At 47.7% G+C, this 18,747-nt stretch overlaps 1 pseudogene; it reads right to left on the bottom strand.

Annotated features, from left to right (window-relative positions):
• Window positions 1-14,403: 14,403 nt before the first annotated feature.
• Window positions 14,404-18,606, bottom strand: LOC143162604 (cytoskeleton-associated protein 5 pseudogene; annotated as a pseudogene).
• Window positions 18,607-18,747: the final 141 nt, after the last annotated feature.

Below are 18,747 nucleotides of genomic sequence, written 5' to 3'. Positions count from 1 at the left end.
ATGTGTTAACAACCCAAATGTATTCCACTCTCAGGAAAAAAAAATTACCCCTGATATTTTTGCCCTTCAAGGGAGACTCTGGGATGTGGAACAACATAGCAATGGTGTGACGGGACCACCGCCGCGTTCATGAATTTTAGATGCCTGCGAGAAATTATCTGTTTTGCTGGACCCTTGCTGGGCTCAATCAGTTCCTCCGTGATTGGTGACAATTAAGAGCCGGTATGATGCAAAGAGGATATTTTAGACACTGCTTGACACCAAGGCTCCCATCCCGCTAGCTTTGGTCTCTTCTCTACCTCCCAGGACGTGTCCCTTCTCTCTCTTTCCCCAAAAAGGATCAGCATGTTTGATGTGCTCACAGTTTCTAGGAAATGGGCTTTCATGTCCAAAGGTTGTGCGTTTCTATGCAGAAACGATAATTATGTTGGAAGGAGAGGAGTTCATTGCCTAACACCATCTGCCCATGCAGGATGTTGGGAAGTCTTGGGGCTGGACCGCAGAGCACTGTGGTCCATGCAGAGTGGGTATCAGAAAGGCAGATCTTCCCCTACTTCTCACTTTTCTTCCCCTCTCTGTTTTCTAAGCGGATGACAATTTTCAGACCATTTTTCTCTTTTGAGACAGTACTATTCTGGAGCCAAGCCACAATTCTGCTAGTGAAATAAAAAGGCCATGCAAAGCGCTTTGTTAAGCAGCACCTTTCCTGGGGAGATCTTGCAGAGCTTTGCAAAGCTTTGCAGATCCAGAAGGTCACAACAGTAACACTTAATGTATCATTCTTCCCATGTCCTCTTTTGTCTTCTCTCTCATAGTAACAGGTCAAAAACTGAGACACAGGGGACATGAAGGGAGATTACAAAGCCACACTGCCAGCACTGCAACACTGTCCCCCCTCCTCATCCCCACCGTCCCCCTCTGCTGCACCAGTATTGCTGCATGGCACAGCTCCCTGTCTCAGCCTGTCACGTCCCAGGTGCTCCACTCAATTCAATAGAGTCATACCAGGAGAAGGGAGATGATAATCAGCTGTACCCCTAATAGAGGTGGCCAGAAAAGCTTTACAGTTTTGGATGAAAAAAGGCTATTTTAATTTAAATGAAAATCTTTTTCAACACATCAATTTCAGCACAATATTGTCTAGGAAAAAGAGGCTCAAATTATCCTGTATTCATATGCTGGCATTGGATGATTTCCATTTTTCATCTGTTTTGATTCAAAAACAAACCCACAGTTTATAAGATATATATATCTCTCTCTCTCATATAGCTTTAAAGGTCAAAGCAAAATGAAACTTGAATTCACTAAAACTAAACATTTCAATTAAAACAGTTTTTACAAGTTAATAACATTGGAAAAGTTTAAAAATTTGGCGTTTTCTACTTCAGAAATTGAAAAAGAGAGAAGGATTTGTAGAATTTTAATGAAAAAACCACGGGGTTCCCACCCCACTCTTCTACTGATGGACTGACATGAGGAACACAGGAAACCTGGGTTCACATCCCTCACCTGCTTGATTTGGACTGGAGGTTTGGACGTGCCTCTTCTACAAAAAAAGCCTTACTTATCTGTCATGTGCTTCTCTCATTGCCCCCCGCTCAAATTGTTCCACTTTTCCACCAGGTAAATAGAATAGACCTGTTAGGCTTTGCCTGGACCCTGCTTTGAGCAGCATCCCTCCATCAGGATGTTTTCCTCCGCCTTGGCCTGACTCATTTGAAACAGCCAACAATGAAGATGGCATTGCTTTTGCTAGGCAAAGTTTGCTCTATCTTCCCGAAAAAACCCAACCCATTCCTTGACATGTAGTTTCCTTCCCAGCCTCTGCTCATTCCTCCTGTTGTGTCTGCCTTGGTGCCCCTTGCTCAGCAGAAAGTCTCTGCCCGTGAGCATCTCCCCAACATTGCAAATGGGGACATTTGCTCTCTTCTCTTTTGTACGAGGATCTCGGCTAGCTTAATGCCAGCTACTGAGGTTTTCCTGTGTTTATAGAAGATGGTGAAAGCTGTATGGTGTTATTGAGAAAGCTTCAATTTCCCAGCCCGGGCAAATACTCCGTTGACTTTTGCAACAGAGCAGAGACAAGTTCTCTGCTGCGCAACAGGCGGACAAATAATCCTCACACAATTTATCGCAAATCTCTTGATCCAGTCTTTGAATTTGGGAGCCTTACATCATGTAAATACATACGAAAGCCTATTAACTCCTTTGATGATATTAACCTGCCGCTGTGCACAATTAGTTTGAAATCTTTGTCTGAAAAGCTCCATATTAGTGTAAGAAGAGATGCAGGGGAGGGATTCAGCCTGTCAGAAGGAAATGACTTTTGAGAAGATGAAAATTTTGTGTGATTATGTGACTCAAACATAATTCTTACCAGTCTAACATGGCAACCAAGTCCAACTGTATCATAAAGAGCTCTAGGACCCCGCTGAGCCCTCTGCTAAGCTTGTCTTGGGGCGGACACAGTCCCTGGCTGTGGGTAGACACAGCGTATTAAATAGTGGGGTGATAAATGATGACAGCACGGAAGAGAAGACAATGTCAAGGCCTTGATATTAAATAATTTATGATCTAAATAGACACAGTGTTTTGGGGAAACAAGCATAATGTTGTTCCCCTTTTAAAGATTTTATCAGCAGCTGGTATAAAACAAATTCCGGATTAAATGCTGAGTTTCCAGTCCAGTATTCTCTTATCCATGAGATGATCACTCTCTCTCTGGAGGGACCCAGTTTTGTGTTCTTTGAAAATGTGTTGATCAGCTCATGGGATGGAAGATTTTGTATACTGCAGTTTCACCTTGGCTGTTGACCGTATCAATTTCATTGCCTTGAATACCCTTATCTGGAAGGGATGTCCATCCTGTTTTCTCCAAACGCTGCCTGACATCATCCTTTGAGTGAGCTATTCAGGAAGCTTGCTATCCTTGTGAGATCAGTCTGGCCTCTGCTGGAACCGATCCTATCTCTTCTCTCCCACATGGACCATTCACCTGACAATTTATCATTTTTAGCCGCTCCAATTAGGTGAAAGGATCAAGACAATGACAGCGTTGTTTCTCCTATACAAGGCGTGGGAATTATTGCTTTCACTCATAGATTTCTGCCTCTGCCTTGGTCTTACTGCTCGAGGTGGCTGGAGCTGCAGCCTCCCAAAGGAGATATAAACCCCCTCAAAGCCACTTCTCCACTTGTGCAATAGCAGCATCATCTCTTATCTGCAAAGACCATATAAGCAGTAAAACACGCCATCCGAGCTGGGCACAGCCAGGTTTCCAGTGTAATTAAATGTGAGGATCTGTTATGGGGGGAAGGGAAAAAAATCTAACCCTGTTCAACAAGGGCACTCCAGAGGGAGCTGGTTAAACTAATCCATGAGGTTAATTAGCCATGTTATTTTCTTGTTATTTCTGGGTCCCCTGCATGGTGTCAGAGGTTTGATAACGGCTATTCTGCAATGCCCAGAAAAAGGAAACAAAGAGCATCCTTTAAACACTAGACTGGAAGAAAGTTCGTTATACCGCGTCTTCGTCTGTGCAAGACCCAGTGAGATCAGCATCTCTACACAGCTCCTTGGTCTGTCGGTGCTACCAAAACACAGCAGTTCTCCTTGTTTCGTGTGTCTGGCAGTGCTGATACGCTCCGGTCTTCCTGGAAAAAGCCCACCCCACACTGCTTGAAAAATCTGCTAAGTTCCTTCCTCTGCAACTCACACTGCTGTCATACCCTTAGCTGACAGTCAGTCTACACAATTAGAGTTAACTGCTTTGTTTTTCAAGAGGGAGACGAAGGCAGAGACGAAAGAGCTACACATGCCACATGTTTTGTATTTGCACACATGCTGATTTAGCCTCTTGCAAAGGTTTAAGTGGAGCAGCAGAGAGGTTCTTCTGGCCACTCTAAAGGGCCTTGCTGGCAAAGGGACCTGGGTCCTGACATTGCCTCACTGAGCCCTCTGTGTATTTTGTGCAGCAGGAGTGCACCGAGATGGTTAGAGGAGAATGCGAGTCCTCTTGCAAACCTCACTAGAGTTTGGGAAATGTTTGCCTGAATATGGCATCCTGGTTTGTGTCAGACAACAAGCTGTTGGCTTAAAATACCCCAGCCAAATGTTTTGGTGCACAGAGATAAACCTTCAGAAGTGGGAGGAACTGGGCATACAAGAGACTCAATGGTCATCAGTTACTTGGCACTTGGCTCTTTCAGAGGATGTGAGACCTCATCTTAGGCAGAAAACATGCACGTTACAGATTAAGTCCAATTTCAGTCCTGTTCTTGCCCTTCTAGACACAAACATAGTGTCAGGCCAGGCAGCGAGCAGCAGTGGAGAGACGGGGGATTGCTCCTGTTCATACAGACAAAGGAGATGGTTCCCCACAGTCGCATGCACTTTCAGCAAAAGCAGTGCAACTCTGGGACAGTGGAGAAGCTGTATTCCTTGGACAATTTGATGAGGGTTGACTGGGAATAATGACAGCATTTGAGCATTGTCATGCTTCTCTCCTAACTGAGCTGAGTGACCCGTATGCTTTTTGGCACTGTGTGGGACTGTTTGCTAAATGAGACAACAGCTAGGCTTTTCCAGGATTGTGATAATTTGGGGAATTGTAAAGAAATAAATTGTTTACCAGTTGAATAGAGAAAAGAGAGAAAAATAGCAGGGAATGCAAACACTTGACATATCTTTTCTCTGCTCCCTTCTTAGTAATGGTTCTCTGAGCAGTGATAATTCAGGAGCAGCCTGTTACCTCCACAGCCGACTGAGATGATTTTCCAATTAGCCAAAGTTTCAGGCTGCCTCCTGTGAGCTCTGTGGAGAACTCACCAATGCGTTATGCAGCCCTGCTTGTCATTTCTACCCTTTCAACTCACTTTGCTGCCTGCTCCTCCTTGCAAAAACCATGAAAGCCAGGCACAGGTTCATACCTGGACATGTCCTTGTGCCCAGGAAAATGCCAGAGAGCTGCTTTACAACAGTTGTGGCAATGAGGAACAAATGAAGGTAAAGGGAGCTCTGCTTCTCTGTCTGGGGCTTGCCCTGAGTGTTGGATCCCTGCAAAATGCTACTGGATCAATGCCAGTCTCAGAGACCGCTGCAGCAAAAGGGTTGGGCTCAGGGAGAGGATCTGCTGGTCCCCAGGCAAGGAGGCACGCAGTGAGCTCAGCAATCCCTTTAGCTCAATCAGCTCCTGCAGGGCCACAGAGAAACCTCACTGTCCGGGTGAAAACTAAAGAAACCCACTGCCTCCTTTACAGCAGTGATTCCTTTCTGACGGATGCAAATCGCTATAGCCTCATGGGTGGATCTTGCTCTGAGCACACGTGGTCTGTGAATACCAGCTTATCTAATACATTTTCTTTCCTGAATCTCTATCTCGGAGGCTTTCATGTGGCTTTTCCAGTGCGGCCTGCAGGACCTTCTGTGCCTGCCAAAGTACCCTGGCTGGAGGGGACCGAGGTCTCCATACAGGCTGTTCTGAGTTAGTCTTGGAGTTGCAGCAACACCAGGACTTTTCAGGTTTTCAGGTGTCCAACAGCCTGAACGCTGATGGGAAACCTCCCTAAAAATATATATGGTCCATTCAATCAGGAGTGCTCATTGGATTTCTGGGTGAAGTTTTCTGAACTGTGTAGTCCAGAAGGTCAAAAGAAAGGGTCAGATTAGTATTTCTAGTCCTAAGAATTTACTGAAATCCCTTGCTTCTCTGTTACTTGGCTTCCCCCGACCAAATACCAACATGCAAACAGACTTTCTACTGCCTTTAACCTTCCTGAGACTTCCTGAGAAATAAACTCCCAGGAACTAACTTTCACCTTTTTTTTTTTGCAAGGACTCAAGCCATCCCTTCCCTGGGGTCTGCGAGGATGCTCACTCTAGTGACCTGCCTGGGCAGAAGAGCGTGCTGAGGACAAGATAAGAAATAACCATAAGGAGGCAAGTGTCACCGAATGAAAAATACTGCTCTGTTCTGCCAACCTTTAACTTTCCAATGAAACAGCCATCTCTTGTGTCTGGTGGCAGGTGACCCACAGCCAGTCTTCCTGTGTGGTGGGCTCAGGGGGCTGGGGGGGGGATATTCCTTAGAGGTGTGAGCACAGAGTCAGGACGTCACTTGTGTGCCCAGGGTACGGTCTGCTTTCATTGCTGCTGAGCGCTGACACATGTGTTAGCAACACGGAGGGGAATCTCTCAGGGGTGCCTGTCCTTGGGCACCGGCACTTGTGTTTGCAGAGGGATGCAGTCATGCAAAGTGGCCTCTCAGCATGAGGCAAGTAAGCTAAGGTTCTCATTATTTTCTGAGCCTGATGACAGCACTGTTGCTTCATCTGACGCTGTTTCTGGTGCTTCTGAGGAGCTGACAGGAGTCTACCCACTCCCAGTCAGTGGGGAGAGTTCCTGAATAAGCACCCTGTATCTCTGCGCACTCCTGCAGAGCCCATCTTGATCCCTGAATTACTTTACAGACCAGGGCTGTATTCGCGCCACCAATAAGCAGCCATGTAAGGAGGGTCTGGAGAATATCCTGGAGACCTAATCCTGGCTAGATCTGTGCCAAAGATGAACTCACAGCCCATGGTAGCATCACTAGCCCAGGCAGCCTTTTCTAAATGGATACTGGAAGGCAAATAAAGGTGGCAGAGAGCAGCTGGGGGCAGGGAAGGACCTCAGCTATAAGATCAGAGCTGTCTTGGTATTTCCTTTAGGCATGGAAATTGTAATTAAACTTGTCTCCTCATCCCTCAGTGGGTTTTGGTTCAAGCCCTGCAGGTCACTGATGAAGAGACAGTGCTGCTCTGCAGACCCCAGAGAGTAAATGGTTCCTCTACTGGACTATTTGCTGTAGTGGCATTTAGTCACATTTCTCACACTGGCAGCACCTTCAGCCTGACCTGATAAGGAACCTGTTGTGAACAGCGTCACTGCATAAATACTGTAAATCACATTGGCCCCAGCAATGGGACTTGCAGGGATGAGTGTGTGCTGTGGGAGGGCAGAATTTGGGAGAGGCATTGGAAAGCCAGGCTGCAGGTTGCTGGTGTGCTAAAAGTCCCATTACTAAAGACTTAGCCTGAGTTTCTTGGGCATAATGACATGCTTCCCAGTCGTGATGCCTTCTTTCCATGGGCTCCCAGAGTTGTGAGCCATGCCTGGTACCTTAAATGCTCTCAGATCTGCATATTGAAGTTTCTCAGAGATGAATTACCATGTGTAATTGCTGTGATGGATAACGTGGCAAGGTATTGAATGGGGCCCTGGAGTCATTCAGGACCTACATTCGCCCCTTTTGTTCAGATGGAAAATTAAATGATTCTTAAAATAATAAATGTGCACCCTGGAGAGAAATACTCAGCTGCTCCCTCAAGAGGTGCTGTGCTGTTCTTGTGTTGAGCAAGGAATAATGAAGGTAATTGAAAAGTTATTACTTTGGGGGCAAATTTATCTTGGCTTGTATAGCCTTGCAGATACACTTGGCTGGTGAAGCAATCCATATTCTGCAACAGGGAGAACAGCCGTGCTTTAGAAAAACCAGGCCATCAGATCTGGGGTCAGATTCTGTACCGCCTTGTTCTTTGTGTGGTTGTAAAGGTCTTGAGCTAATTCCATGCCATCCGGCTGTACGGTACTACCTGATCAGACCAGGGTGAGAGTGTGTAAGCCAACATGTCATCTGGGCTTGGGCAGGCTAAGATCTCCCAGGCCATGGAGGAGAACTCACTAAGCTGCACACAACCGGTCAGGGAAACAGTGTGCTTGGGTATAAACAGCAGCATAAGTGCTGTATAGGAGAGGCTGGCCCTAGCCAACCTGTTGGCATTACTGAGTCACGTCAAGGGAGACCGCAAGGATTTGGCCATGCTTCCTCTCGCTGGTATCAGTCATTCTGTCTGTTCCATGTGATTTTGTCTTTTCTGTGGCTGTAGCCTAATGGTGGAGGTGGAAGTGGGATGAGAGGACCAGCGGGTATGGAGAGGACTGGCTGGACCATCTGGCTTGAAGCACAGTGATCTGGAGAAAGCCTGTCAGAAGCCACTGAGATGATGGAGGTGGATGTACGAGGAGAGGTGGAATGGTTGGGTTTGTCTGAGCCTGAAGACGAGAAGGACAAGGAGGATCTCGCTGCTAGCTTCAGCTACCAACAAGGGAACTGCAGGGCTGGAGCTGGACTGTCCTCAGAGGTGCACAACAACAGGACAAGAGGCCACGGGCACAGGCTACAGCAGGGGCAATGCCAACAATGTATAGTGAAAAAACAACTTCATAATGAGTGTTGCGGCCCCGGGACAGGGCAGTGGTGGGGGAATCTCTGCCTTTGGAGATATTAAAAACTCAGCAGGACAAGGCCCACAGCAACATGACCTAACTTCTAAGTTGGCCCCTTTGTGCAGGGGGTAGGACCAGAGACGTCCAGAGGTGCCATCCTGCCTCAGTTACGCTGCTTCTTTGGTGCTGCTTTGTAAGGAAGAGGAATTAAACCTTACTAGTTCTGCAGAGGCAAGGAAGCCGCAGGAGCTGCAGTCTGCCTCACCGGAGAGTTGTGTCTCTCTCAGACGAAGGTACAGCTGCTGAATACTTTCTTGGTGGTGTAAAAGGTTTGAAGAGGATTTTGGATCTCTTGGACCGGGCAATGACAGTGACTCTGTCCCCTGCAGCTCAGCGAGAGGCGGGAATCTCCTCCAACATGGTGCATTGATTCCTTGAGATGTTTTCAGAGATGGTGCAGGAGCGGCTGCGTAAGCATCCAGCGTGAGAGTGGTCCCCCCTGCCCTGCACACCCTGAAGAGAGAAAAGCAAGAGAAAAACAAAAGGGAAAATTTGCTCCTCAGTGTCTGCCTGGGACCTGGCCTGGCTGCAGGGAATTTCAAAGCAACACTTCAAAAAGGGGTTTTTGGTTTGTTTGGGTTTTTTTCCTGTTTGTTTTTAACAATTAATTCAAATGAAATGAAAGTTTTTCACATGTTGGGTTTGTTTTTTTAAAAAAGCTCTCAAATAATTAGAGTACTCAAAATAAACAGGCTCTTCATGCTTTATTACCTGATGTGTATTATGGCTCCATTAATGCACTGTGGCACTTCTGCCATTTTCCGTATTTCAAAATGTTTTAAAGATGGGACTCAAATCATCAACATTAATTGCCAGCAAAACAGAAACGAACCTTTTAAAAGGGAAATCATTTTATAGCTCTAATTTGATTAAGTAGTAAAGCTCATTGTTTCCATCTTAGGTGGACGGTAAAAACACAAGTAAAGTTAATATTTATTAATCTTAATGTGCAGGGCAGGTAATTACACTGCCCATTGCAGCAGTGTGGACTGCGTGACTCTCACTTGCTCTCTCGCTGTATGTTTGCACACCCTTCGGGTAAACAGGAAAAAGAGGAGGGTTTAGTGCTAATTAGATGAAATTCTCTTTCCAAAGTGCTCCTGATTTTAATCGTGTGCTCAGGACTATGGATGCAGGTAGGTAATTGTGTTTGGTGACAATGGCTAAAAACCAGGAGTGGGTGAGCAGCTCTGAAAGGAGCTGACTTATGCATGCAGAAGTACGTGTGTAGGCATACACACACACACACAGTCACAGATATGCTACCCCCGTGTGGTGTTCATTTCCCACACAGAAACCTTTCCACAATTCCAAAATGATTTTTTTCCCCATATTTTTTTCTTCTTGTCCCTTTCCTTGCAGCCTTTAAGCAAATCCAGCTAAGACATGGAGCATCCTAATGCTGTGAGCAGGACCAGCACCACACTGTCACCAGCATGAGCTATGGGACAGACGTGTCAGGGGCATTGCTGGAAACTGAGTCTTGAGCTCAGGAACTTTTGGGGCTGTTTCTGCCCTGCTGTAATTCTCCCTGTGCCGAGCGTGTCAAGGGGACAGAGCAAAAGCAGGGGCAGAGCAGAGTCGAGCATGCTGGCTGTCAGGGAGAAGAGGTTGCAGACTCTGTCCTGCAGACAGCAGGAGAGCTTTTGCAGCCAGTGGAAAACTGCCTCTCCTCGGCTGCTGATTCAAACCCACCTCAGGACAGCAGTGTCTGAAAGGCTTTGCCTTCAACAGTTTTACTTGCCACGTGTCTGTAAATCTGCTCACTTCCATCACTGCACTGAGCACTTGTCAGCATCTTGGCTGGTAGACACTGGGCTCTTCTGTAGGAAAGATGTTCTTACAGGGCAGGTGTAGATACATATGTGGGAGAAAGATCATGACAGTTGCCCAGGGCAGATAAGACCCATCACTTTGCTATGTCAGAACCATGCCAGGTGCAAAGAGCTTTCATGTCTCTGATTTGCCTGTGCCTGTGTTGAGCCCACTCTAATCATGGGGGCTTCACATGGCAAGCTGAGCCTTGCCTTCAGCCACACCATGTCTGTTTGAATGCCAAGCCTGGCTGGGACCTGCCAAGCCAAGGCAAGATTGGCCCCACAGCTCTGCAGACCGGGCTAGCTGGCAGTGAGTAGGTACTAAACCTGTGACCTCTGGATCAGCACTGACCCGAATTAACACGAGCTACTTCCAAGACCATTTGTGCTGGCTAGAAGCAGATTTAGAATTTTCCTAGCCTCCTCTCAATCAACCCAGTAAAGAAGAAAAGAGCCCCAGAGCATCACAAGTTTACCATTTGATTCCCCACCAAGCCTGCTCAGCATCTTGCAGGATTGGCCCTCCTGCATCCTGCCTTTTAATTGCTGACTGATTGTAATATAGGATTTTATTTTCCCTATAATGACTCTTGGGGCCCCCAGATGTTCTCCTCAAGTGTGGTTGCGTCAGCACTAGAGACTGAATGACTGATACCAGCAATTTTTACAGCTTGAAAGAAGAGAAATATGTGAAGGGGATTTAATTTAGCTCCAATATTGTGTCTTCATCTTCAAGACTTTACAAGAAAACGACACCAAAAGGTTATTTTACAACGAGAGGAGAGAGAATTAGCCTGAGAAAAGGAGAGATCACCAGGCTGGCTTTCTAATATCAGTTCATTACAGAGAACACATTTGCACAGCCACTTCGCTGCTGCTGTTACTTTAAACCTGGATGATTAAAAGCTGTAATTACACCATTTTAAATAAATGTCCGCTATCTGGATTATTATATTTTTAATTAGTGTGGCTCTGCCAAATGTTTTTATCCCTCTGATTGATTTGTTTATGCATTTGATTTGTTTATGTATTTATTTATAATTCATTGATCTCCCTGACCCTGCTATCTCCTGAGCATGCAGTTTGGTCATGATTCCAGCAAATGGAAGAGGACCGAACCAGAAAAGAGCAAAAGGTTCCAGGTCAGCTCTCCCTTATGAGATCTTTGCAGTTCTCCTTCTTTGCCTCTTGACCCAGGTGCTCTTTTGCTCTTTGCTTCCCCAGGACTGTGGGGGAGGATGAACAGCCTGGAGGACCGGCTGTCTGGGAGGCAGGATGAGGGAAAATTGAATTGCCATCCAGCAACCCTCAGGATTTGGTGCTGGCAGGAGCATCCCAGGATTCCCGAGGTTTCATCCTGTATGTTAGGAACCATTCCTTATCCATTGCTTCACAGGCAGGAACCTGCTCCTCTGTCTCTGGGGCACTCTCTAAAAATGTAAAATTTCCTTGGCAGAAGGCATGATTTCCTGGCAGGCTGGGTTACATGTGCTGGAAATAACTCTTCCAAGGCACAGGCCTCCACTGTCCAGATCTGAGTGCAAAGCATATTTCTAAGCCTTGCTCTCTTTCTTAACACCACCCGAATGTGACCGCTGGGTAAAATCCAGAATACGCAGCTACACCCATGCTGGATCATGATAACCCATTGCATGCTGTCCCCTGCCAGGGGCAAGGAGGGGCAAGCAAGAATAACTTGTAGATCATCATCTTGATGTTCAGGGCACTCCTGATGGCTGCTCAGGGGCTGTGCTGAGTGGCACACGTTGAGAACGCGCTGAGAATATTCAAGAGGCTGCTTGCTCCTTTAAGACTCCAGGGCACCTCTGCTCATGCACTTATCTCCTATCACATGTAATATCTGCAGGACAGGGACTGTCACTTGCTCTGACTTCGTGCTGCACCCACTACAGGAGGTTTCTGACTGCTGACAAGGGCCCTGAGGCACTCTGATAACGTGATGCATCACGATGAATAGTCTGCCTGCCTGGCAAATACTGCAAGGCTTCCAAACACTTGACTTTCCCATATTTTCTACAGTCTCTGGAACCCTTAAGGAATGGATCAGGCCTTCAGCATTGTAGAAGAGGAGTCTGCCTGTGTCCCCTGGCTACAACATAGTGTGAGGCCTCGGCATATCAGTGCTGTCTGCTGGTTAATGGCTTTTCCTCTAGCAGTGTGCCAGATGCAGCACTGCAGCTGCAGCATGGGTCAGGAGGACAGCCTGGTGACAGCACATTGCCAGGGAGGCTTTTGCAAGGGGAACGCTGTTACTGGGCAAGTTTCAGCGTGGACTGAGTGACAGGGCAGTAGATGGACAGCCCTCCCAGGTAACTGTGCTGGAATGATGTTTGTCCATCTATACAGAGCATTTCCAGGACTTGGTGGAGAGGAAGCTATAAAAGCAGCTGCTCGTGGGGCACTGGCTACCAGCAAAAAGGGAGCACAGCATTGAAGGAAACCTCCTGGAACAGCGTGTCCAGTCACCTGACCTCACAGCTCAACATGGATATGAATTTACTTTTGGAAGGCCACATAAAGGGCACCCAATTGTGTTGCACATAAGCTACGCAGCTCCACTCCAACCTCAAAGCCTATGTCCTTTAGCACAAAAAGAGTGGGTGTCCCAAGGACAGAGCAGGAAGGAATCAAAGAATAGAAACTGTAGAGGCTTCAGCCATGTTCTCATTGTGAATCCTCCAGCTACCCAGCCAGAAAATAGGGCAGAAACTAGATTTGGACATACCAGAGCCTGATTTCATGTGTGCTGGAGCAGCCCCTGGGCAGGTACAGCACTGGATGAATGGGGTAGGTGAGGGGATGGCCATGACTTTGGAGCAGCATTACAGAGAATTATAGTCTGCAGCAAACAAGTCGTTTTGGCCATTCAGAAAGGGTAATTACACTTTGAGATCTCTGGGGTGTATTTTTCTTGTTGGCCAGTAGTCAGACCGTGCATTCCTTTTTTCTTATTTTAATTAAAAATATTGGTTTGCCATGTTCACCAGGCGGCTAGCTCGTTCTGCCTGAGTACAAACGCTTAATAGCATTTTGTAATTGGCTGAATTGTCTGTTAGTAAATAAGCCTTGTAATTTAGTGAGCATCCTTGAAATGCTTACTGTTATACCTGACACAAAGCTGAGGACACCTACCTTCAGGAACTTACAGGCAAGAGAGGTGTTAAAGACAAGTCAAGGTGGTTTTACATGAGAATAGCAGCGTGCTCCTTGGGAAACGATGGGCTGGGATGAGGCACTGGCATTCTGCAGTTGTCCATAGCAACTCTGCTCTTTTGAACTCTCAGTTTGACAAGTGGAAGTGGATTTGAAAGTCTATGTCTTATTGATTTTACCTAAGAGAAAACAGAAACTTGTACAAATCGCTTTCCCTAATGAATTTCCTCTTGCAACCTTTACCTTTGGTAGGCTCATTGTGCAACTGGCGGTCATTGTGCAGAAAGGCAGAGATGCTGTTTTTTTAAAGCCCCAATCTCTTCAGGCAACTCTGAGCTGGGAACCAGGGCACTGTTGGTCTGATACTTTACTAACCATGAATGTTTTGACTGCTAGAAAATCCCATGTCAGAAGGACCCCTGTGGAGGTTGTCCGGGCAGGGTCAGCACCCCAACTGGTTCTCTGCCCTGTGCTCTGGCCAGATTTGTGTGCTCTGGGTTTAGTTTTGCCCCAAGACATCGGTCTCACCCACCTTATTTTTTTAAAGGCTAAAAAGTTGTGCTGTGACATGGAAACATGAAGACTTTGAGCTCTGGAAACAAGCAAACCCTATAGCTGTTCCCTGCAGCACACAGGGAACCTGGGAGACCCTCCTCCCTTTGCCTGGGTTGCACATCACCTGGTCTTAAGACTTATCTCCTCTTTGGCTTTGGAAAGAGCAGCAATTCACTCTTCTTTCTGTTTACCTGCACCCCTTGGAGATCAGCCTCCACATGCTCACCCAAGGAGCCCAGCCTGAGCTGGAGTGATACCTCCCTAGGTACGCACATGCTTTTAATGCTCCCCAGCTGAGTACCTGTGCCCCAGCGCTACCTGCCCCACTCTTTGCTCTTCTGAACAACAGCAACAGAGACATCAGCCAGAAACTGGGACCAGCTCCTGGGGGCTGCAGCCCCGGGGAGCCAGCACACAGATAACTCACCCGGTATTCATGCTGGAGTTTTTTCTTTATTGGTTCGTGGTTCACACCATCTGCCCGTTGATGTGTGTGTGTGGAGGAGGGCTGGCTGGTTCTGAGGTCCCAGTGCTATTTCTGCTGGTGGTTCTTCATGCCCCCAGGGACATCACTGTTGTGCAGCCCTGGAAAGGAGGGAGAAGCATGACATTGGCATCCTTCGAGGGGAGCTGACTGGCAGGGAGCCTGCTGTGGGCTGTCTTGCTCTCAAGTCTGTGTTGCTGCTGCAGGTGAATGGCAGGTTTTCCAGCTGGCAGGATGGCATCACCTCCTTCCCCTTTATGGTCCCTCCTGGGATCCCTGTTGATCTAAGGGGAGATGCTTCTACCTCAGGGTACATCCCCAAGGGAGGATGAGGAAGATGCTCTCTGGTGTCCTGTTCTGTCCGGATGATGGCAAGGCTTTGCTTCACATAGCTCTGCAAGAAGAGGGAGAGGTTTTCTAGGAAAGACTCCAGCTTTCCCATGGGCCATTTTTTCTTACATTCATATAACTTCTCTAGACCCTCCCTCAAATTCTCCTTGGAGCGAATTTTCTAGAACATGCTCTCTAAAATATCACCTGCTTTGTCCTTTGCAACCCTGTGAGCTGCCCGGAGGACCTCCTCCCCTGCTCCGACAGCTGTTCTGTTTGCCCCCTGCTTGGCAGTAGGACTGGCTGTCTTTCAGGGCTAAGCTTCCACCTCAGAGCCAGCGGCGTCTTCAATCAGGGTGAGGTGGTCCAGGATCCTCACTCCTTTCAGCTTGTACAAGTTGCGCAGCAGAGTTTTCAGGGTCCACAGCAGGAGTTCGTTTGTGCACTGCCTCAGTTTTTCCTTTGAGAGGGCCTTCATAAGCAAGTGGGCATCCAGCAGGATTTCATCCAGGTTGATGGTGCTGATGGTGCCTGGGAGAAGCCATGTGGTTCTCCACAGGCACTTGGCCAGCAGGTCGGAAAACTTATCTGGGCTGCCCTCAGCAGTCAGGCTGCCTTGGAGCAGCTTCAGCAAGGCACAAAAAATCCTTGTCTGGTCAGATTTTTCCAACAGCCTTTTCATGAGGACATTAATGGACTGTATGAGCTTCTGATCTTCCTCTAGGTCTCCGTCCAGGAAGTCTAGCATTAAGGTAAAGAGATTGTTCATTACATCCTTAAGCACTTCCACTGAGGCCTCCTGAGCCAGTTTCTTCTCCCGGAAGACACAATTACAGGCCTGGATGACACAGTTACATCGCAGAATGATTTGTTCCTTCCCCCATTTCTTATCTGCTTCCTTTTGCTGGTTGATAAACTTGAGTGATTGAAAGCTGGCTACAAGGAACTCATTAATGTGCCCAGACATGGCTTCTACTTTATTCTTCTGTCTCAGGATCTCCTCAATTTCTTTCATTGCCTGGATGCTGGTGTCACTGCTAATGCAACAAATAAGGGAATTAATGGTGGAGGTGATGTTATGACATGTGTCATCAGTGTCTGAGGAGACAGGCTGGGTTTGGAATTCAGGGATCATTTCTAACTGAATGATATCCTTCAGTCTAAAGAATCGTATTTTCTGGAGACCAGCCTGCTCGCTTGCTCATCTACACATGGAGGCAGTGTCTGGGGAGCCACATCTACCATATTGAAATTTCCTCCTTGAGAGCAGGTGGGCTCTAGCTTTGAGGGTGCATCTCCTGCATGCTGACAGGTGAATTCAGATCTTATGTTTGAATCATGCTGAGGTTTCTCACTGAAATGTTTTGCTGAAGAAACTCTTGACCTGCCAGGTTCCTGTTTTGCAATTTGTCCCAGCATCCTCATATGTTCTTCAGGAAGACCCCAAACCATTTTGAACAGGGCTTCCCTATGAGTTTTGCAAGCTGTGACCATAATGTTTAGAGCAGCACTATGAACAGCACTGTCTTGATCTCCAAGGAAAGCAGCTATCCTCTTCAAGGCTTTGCTAGGCTCGGCTCACATACATCCAGGCCGTACTTTTCAAGGAGATAACCCATCTCCACCAGGCAGCCTTCCTGCTGCTTAGTGTTATTGAACTTTATGCCTTCCATGAGGAAGCCAAACACCTTCTTAGCTGGATACACCAGGCACATCCTCTTCAGGACAGCATGCACCAATTTAAGAACAGTTTGCTTTGGCTCCCCCATCTTCAGGACCAGGTATGGAAGGAAGGAAAAGGCCTCATTGTCCATCAGCTGGTACTTTTCTTGGATCAGCAAGGTTAGCAGCAGATTGAAGTAATCTAGGCTCTTGATAAGCACCATGTGTTGGAGTCAAAGAAACGCAGGGTGACCCATTTCAGGATCAGGTCCAGGCAGCTGATAACTCCTTCCTTCTCTGTCTCTAAGTGCCTGGCCATGATGGCCAAGGCTTTGATGTGGTGCGGGAAGCTGGAGTGGAACATTTCCACCTGGAAGGTGCTGGACAGCCAGCTGCTCATCTGAGCTTTCAGCTGCTTGACGATGTACCTATCGCTGGGAGCAGTGAAGTTCCACTGCAGCACTTTGCTGCCTTTCTCATCCCTCATTCTCTGCTCTTTCCCCTTGGGGACAATGATGAAGATAGGTCCCAGTTTGCTGACCCCATCCTTCAGAGTAGAATTCATTTGTGCTTTTCCCTTGGCTGCACCTGTGTCTTTCAGGACTGCTTCTCCTGACAGGGTCCTTGGGACCCTGCTTCTCCTCTCCACTGGTTTCGGGTGCTGGCTCTTTAGCTGATGCTTCTGAACACAAGGCTGTTGCTGCAGGTGGTGTGGTTAGAACAGAGGGGAAAGTGGTCATGGTGGTGACTCTAGGGTGTCTGGAAAGTGACTTAGCAGAAGCAGTAGACTGGGCTGACGGACTGTCATTGGCATTCTCTAGTATCGCAAGTATGTGGTCCTTTGCAGCTGCCTTCAGCTCACTGGTGGCTTCGGTCATCTTCTCAAAGCCAAGGTGCATTATGAAGAAAGACAGGGCTGCCTGCAAGGCTGTCTGCATGTCCCTTTTGCTGTCCTGCAGGGAAGAGTAGAGGTGAGGCACACACCGAAGCAAGTCTGAGGGAGCTGACTTGAGGGTTGGCAGCTGTTCGGCCAGACACTGCACCAGCTCTCGCTTCTGTAAAGGCATTTCTTCACCTAGATCTTCTGAAATGTCCTGCCCATCCACCCACTCCAACATGTTGATCTGTGCAGCCCAGGCATTCACGGCAGCCAGGGCGGCAGCTCTCATGCTGCTCTTGCTTTCCCTAAACAGCAATAAGGGGAAAGCCCAAGTCCTTCATGTGCTATTTGACATTGGAACCCATGGCTGTGGACAGTTGCTGGAGGACACTCAGGGCCGTCTGTACCAGGGTGGGGTTCGGGTTGCAGAGACAAGCTCTCAGGGCTCTTAGGAGCTCTCCTATGTTTGGTTGGATGAATCTGGCATGCTGAAGGATGCCTGCAACCTCTTCCAGGCCCTCCCTATGGATGGTTCAGTTCTTCTACTGCAGCTTTGACACCAGCTCTGGTGTGATCCTGTCACCAATGTCTATGGCTTCAGTCCTTCTTTGATCCCCTGGGTCCTCCTGGGCCTTATCACCCAGGCATGGCTTGGGATTGGCACAACTGGAAATTGGTGAGACCTGTCCATGCAGCTTCTCCAGCTCAGCATCTATCTGGGGAAGAAGGGGCAGCTCTTCACTCTCCATCAGTGCTCTCAGTGAGTCTCCCATGTACAGGTAAATAACCCCCAGCAAGGTGATCGCCGATCTCTGCACACCTGAGTGAACAGCAGCAAGAGCCATCTTCAGGGTATTGACCAGTGCCATGGCATCCATCCCAGCAAAGCCAAACTCCAGAATTGCATTTGACAGCCAGTCCAAGATCTTGGAATGGATCCTGGAGTTATTCTGTGAGAAGGCCAACAACATAGCTGTCTTTGCCATCCAAGGCAATGAACATGCCTCTGCTATAGCTGTCAGGGCTCCTTGAGCATTGTTGCTGCATAACACATCTCCCACCATTTCCACCACACTTTCCAGGACAATTTGAGGAGATATTCCAGAGAAGTTCCCTTTCTGGGCTAGCAAGGTGCTGGTGTGAAGTTTCTTCTGCATCACCTGCAGCTTTGTTTCTTTGCGTCCCCGTGACAGCAGACTCACCAGGGCTTGGCATGGTATCTTGCTTTTCTTCATCTCCCTGACAGTCTTCTGAAGGGTATCCATGCTGGAAATCCTCTTTTTCCAATCGTTGCTTTCCAAATGCTCTATGCAGGCTTCAGGGAGAACAGCCGCTGCCTTTTCCCCACACTCCTCTGCTGAGAGCTCCAGTTCAAACATGTTGCTTGAGCCCAGTCTTCCTTTTTGCTGTTGGCCTCTATCCTTCCAGGGATGGTGAGGTTTTCTTCCAAGGACCCTAGGACCCTAAACCAGGAGCAAGAGAGTATCACTGGGTGTCCCTGCCACTAGGCCATGCCGAGG

Source organism: Aptenodytes patagonicus, chromosome 6, assembly GCF_965638725.1.
Source record: "Aptenodytes patagonicus chromosome 6, bAptPat1.pri.cur, whole genome shotgun sequence".
NCBI lineage: Eukaryota > Metazoa > Chordata > Aves > Sphenisciformes > Spheniscidae > Aptenodytes > Aptenodytes patagonicus.
This window is presented reverse-complemented; position numbering and strand designations above follow the sequence as displayed.